We start from the raw sequence: 5,202 nt of genomic DNA on the forward strand, positions 1-5,202 counted from the left end.
GCTCAGGGGGGAGTAACTTGGTCCACTCATGTTTCTTATCTATATTAACGACTTATTGGATATCGACCTCAACTCTTCCATATTTGCATATGCTGATGACACAGCATTAGTTTGTTCAGCTAGCAGCAGAAATAAACTTAAATTGAAAATTGATAAAGATTTAGTGAAAGTATCTGAATGGTTAATTACTAATAAATTATTGGATAAATGCTTCTAAAACCAAATGTGTACTATTTTTTGATAACGATAAGCCTAAATGCGAGTTAGAAGATATGTTTAAAATGTTTTGCCATAGTCATCAGTTGTATGTATGTGTGTAAATGTCCCAAGTGTGGAAATAGTTAGTTCAATTAAATACTTGGGTTGTACATAGATAGCCATCTCAAATGGGGTGACCATATACAGTTCTTGGGGAAAAAGTTAAGACAGATTAATCATTCTTTGTACCACATGAGAGGATTTTTGAATAGCCAATTTTTTAAAGTATTTGTATGTCTCCTGGTTTGAAAGCATGATAAGATATGGTGTCATACATTATGGTGGCACGTATAATACCATACTGAATCCTATAATTATGTGTCAAAAGAAATGCATTGAGGACAGTTTTTTGGCATTGGGCGTATGGGTAGAGTAAGCAGTTTTTTTAACGATAATAATATTCTTAATTTTTTTTTCAGTTGTATAAATTATGTGTATTAATGTATATTTACAAGTATTTAGATGAGTATCCAAAAAGACAGACATCTCGATTAACGAGAACTGCTCAATATGATCTCCTATATGTGCCAAATTATGCAAAAGAAAAATGTTAGACACCAGTTTTGTTATGCAGGGTTAACTTTATTTAACAGTTTTATTACAGTATATGGTAATAGTGTATTTCTTGACTCTAAACCCAAATTTAAAATGAAAGCCGTGCAGTTTGTATTAAACCTTGGTCCTTGATAATTTATTGATAATTTATTTCTATGTGTTATATTTAAAATAGTTTATTTTATTTCTTGCATGCTTATCACACCTTATGTTATATTATGCCTGTTAATGATTTCTATGTTGTATTTATTATTGTTATTGTTGTTGTTATTAATTTGTTATTGTTAATTATTTATTATTGTTATTTATTTATTTATTGGCTGTTTTAATTTACACTCATGTACACAAAATGTACTCAATATTGTTGTTTACTTTTGTCACTCATATTTATTGTTATATTTGTTAATATCTAATCTATCTGTGACTTATGAGTAGCATCTATTTATTACAAATTAGTTCGCATTGTTATTGGTTTGCCAACATAAAGACTAAATATTTTTGACTTGTAAGGCTACATTCCCGCACGCGCCTTGCAAAGGTGCCTTGGGTAGTATAATAAATGTAACATGTCTTTTTCTGAATAAACGAGTTTGAACTTGAACTTGAACTTGAAACTTGAACACACACACACACACACACACACACACACACACACACACACACACACACACTATTAACAAATATTGTAATTTAAATATTTTTAAATACTAAATTAAATTAGTTTTACGTAGTTTAGCTGACTAAAATTATTGGCTTAAATTTTCACTAACGTATTATATGTTATGAAAAGTGGTTTTACTCTAGTCTTGAATTATAAAATTATTCAACATTATTATAAACTGTTTTAGGACTGACATATTCCATATAACATTCTATTAAATTAAATTCACTCAGTATATGTAGGTACAGATATTTAATAAAGCATTTTTCTTCAGCATAAATAACATGTGCATGTTTTATATAGGATATTTATAGTGCATTACTTACACAACATTTAGGTATTGCAACATCCTGCAGCAAATTAAGATGTTCATGCGATACGACATGATGTCATTTTATAGATACTTCCAACCTTAATGACTTCCGAAGTAGCATGTGAAGACTTTATCGAACAAAGTTTGACATTTGTGGTTACTCGAGCAATAGAGCCCGACACTGAGAGCTCTGCAAACTGTGTCACATGTTACAAGAACTAACTTCTGTGTGACACTGTCGTCACACAAGGATTATTGGAAGTAATTCTGTCAATTACACTTTCAATCCTTTTAGCAATATAAGACTCTGAAAAACACAAAATTAATACAACACAATTTTAAATGTACCAAATGTCCCGTCATACTGGTATATACTCTGTCCCATTCTCATATATTATTACTATAAAGCTAACACAAATATAATATAAAAATAATAAATATAATATCATAAATATAAAAAATAAGTTAAATCATTATTTTACGGCATTTCTTTTCAAATTCTTATAAAACCTGAACTTTCCGATTATGTATATAATAATTATTCCCATTATTAAAATTTTGGTTGAAAATAAATCCTATTTCGCACATATATACTACTATATAAAACATTGTGGTATTTGTCCGTGTGTTTTTATGTGTTTTACTAAATAACGTACAAACTACTGAATTGAAATATTACATGGACTTACTTAGGGTCCCTGGTTAATTATAGGCTTATTCCTGTTTCGAAAATTCCTCCGGACTGATCTTAGAAACTCCCTTAGTAATGTATACACATTTCAACAGGCGATAGTAAATATTCCTTGTTATTCGTCCGTCACAGTCAGTTACACTGTCTAACAATGTCTTGTTACACGTAGAAGCTTTTCATTAACTATGGTTTCTTTTTATTGGGATCTTATTCAACTACAGTAAAATTTCATCATTTATTACACCATAAGTGTGATAACTGAAAAAATAAGTTCTTCGACTTTATGCTCTCTTAAGACAAATAATTTCTCCACACAACCCTAAAACAGTTCAGTTTTTACTGAAATCAAGTTGGAGTTTTTCAATAAAATATCATGAATTATTGCAGAGAAATTTAAGAAATTTCAGAGGTAAATATAAACAGTAATACTCTACGACCTCAGGGCACCATATTTAAATCTGGACTAAGAAATTCAATATCTTTTAGTTACTGTCAAATATCTCAGGACTATTTGGACATACATTAAAATAATATGCTCAGAGTGTCCTTCTTTTCCAAAATGAAAATTCCGTGGGTAAATTACGCACGTAAATTTATAAACCAATGCCAAAATCCTCCAGATATGAGATGTATAAACTGGGCAACACATAAAGTTATTTATTTTTAACAAGTAAATAATCTTAACGTTATTGTTAAATTTCAATTTAAGATTTGTAATATTTATGTTTATTTCATAGGATCGTTATAATTTCTTAGCTTAATGTAGCAGACATTTTAAGAAACTTAGTCATTATTAGATATTTATTTTCTAAAACACATTTTTTGAGGTCATTATGACAACTAAGCCTTATATTCAAATAATAGACTGTTGAAGAATACATGAGGTGCTGTTATTTGGATTTTTACACAAGCATGTAAGATAGATAATGACAGCCATTATAAAAATTAATTAAATCATCAGATTCCACCCTATATCACTTCATTATGGCCCAAAGCTTCTTTGTTTCCTCGGTGAAATGTCAAGAAGTACGTCCAAGATCAAATGTACTTGGGAGCAATCCTCATCTGTTGAACCCATTTCCTTGGTGACTTCAGCATAAAGATCATCGTGAACTCTTACCGCAGTAACGTTTCTTTGAGGTTTAGAGGCACTTAAGAATCACAAGCGAATTTCGGGTTAGTACAAATTGTAGAAAATTTAGGCATGAATTATTAATTACCGTAAAAATTTATTCAAAAAAATTAATTTTCGACCAAATATAATATAAAACTGTTTAATAAGCACATGTAAAATTTTCTATTTCCTCGAAAATCCCTCTTAAATGTTTAAAATTCTATTATAACTGAAATTTATTACTATCATGCATGTAAACAATAAATGGAAGTAAATGCAAGTTTTAACAATAAAAATATCAAAGGTAAACATATTTTGAGTTTTTAAACATTATGTATTTTTGTTTAATTGAAAGAAAGTATTTTTGAAAGTCGAAACGTGTTAGTTTGTATAAGCGGTATGAAAACGTGTGATGGCTCCTGCATGAGTGTGTTTGTAAAGGCGCACACTCCCATCTCTACCCGGGTAAGACAACATGTTTTGAGGTAACCTAATTACGAAATGAGAGCTCCGCACACAAACAGTTAACTGTTGGCCTAATTCCCCTGTTTCCACGATAAAACAACGATCACCCACGCAAGAGAGTTCCTACCTCTCTATTTTAACGAAATAGCCTTGGTTGAATTGTGTTATAATGTTTTGGGAAGTACTCCCCCATTACAGTTCAAATTTATTTCACTAAATAAAGTATTATAACTTTTATATATTTAAAAATTAGTTGTTCATCATAAACAGGATGATAACATTTATAAAATACCGCATAACTTCGTCAGGGCTAAAAGATATTTGTTAACAATTAAAACATCTTAAAGATGATTTACAAAATAATGTGTAATAAAATTTAAGCATTCTGCAAATTTTGTCATAAATGTGTTATCTATCGTTTATACACTGCTATAACATTTCCATATTACTGTTCAGTTTAATCAGTGCAAATTCTATACTACATGTAACCAATATATCTCTTTAAGTTTACGATTTGTCTGCTTGTATGTGATTTTAGTTTTTTTTTTTCATTTCGGAAACCATTACAGTTAAAAATCTCAAATTTCGTACAGTTATTTCTATTTGAAAATAATATTAAGTCACTTTCTTAGTACTTAACTACTTACTGGTTTCTGCAATAAAAAATACAACTAAAACACATACAGACGCTAAAAGAAAAGAGATATAGATTGGTTCCATGCAGTTTTGTTTTAGCTCCTCTTGGTCCAAGGAACAATATCCTACAGTTTGTATAGAGAGTTTTGTTACACCCTACATATTACATTTTAAAGTTGTTTTAATTAATGATTGATAACTTTGAATATTTTGAAATCTATCACGTAAATAGCTTAATTGGTATGCCTAAATCAGTATAATTCGAGAATAACATGAAATTTAATCAGTGCAAATAAATATTATTTGTATTTGCATTTATTAAGCTTTATAGTTTTACTGATTTATTATAATAACTTTGAAACTTCCTGCAATGTTTTTTACAACTGAGTGATTTAACGTGAATACTCTGATAATGTATTGATAATACACAATTTTATCACTAGCATCAAATAATAGTGGTATATAATTAACTGTAATCCTGAATGAATATTTATTTTATGGTGTTTTTA

This window comes from Homalodisca vitripennis, chromosome 3, assembly GCF_021130785.1.
Source record: "Homalodisca vitripennis isolate AUS2020 chromosome 3, UT_GWSS_2.1, whole genome shotgun sequence".
Lineage (NCBI taxonomy): Eukaryota > Metazoa > Arthropoda > Insecta > Hemiptera > Cicadellidae > Homalodisca > Homalodisca vitripennis.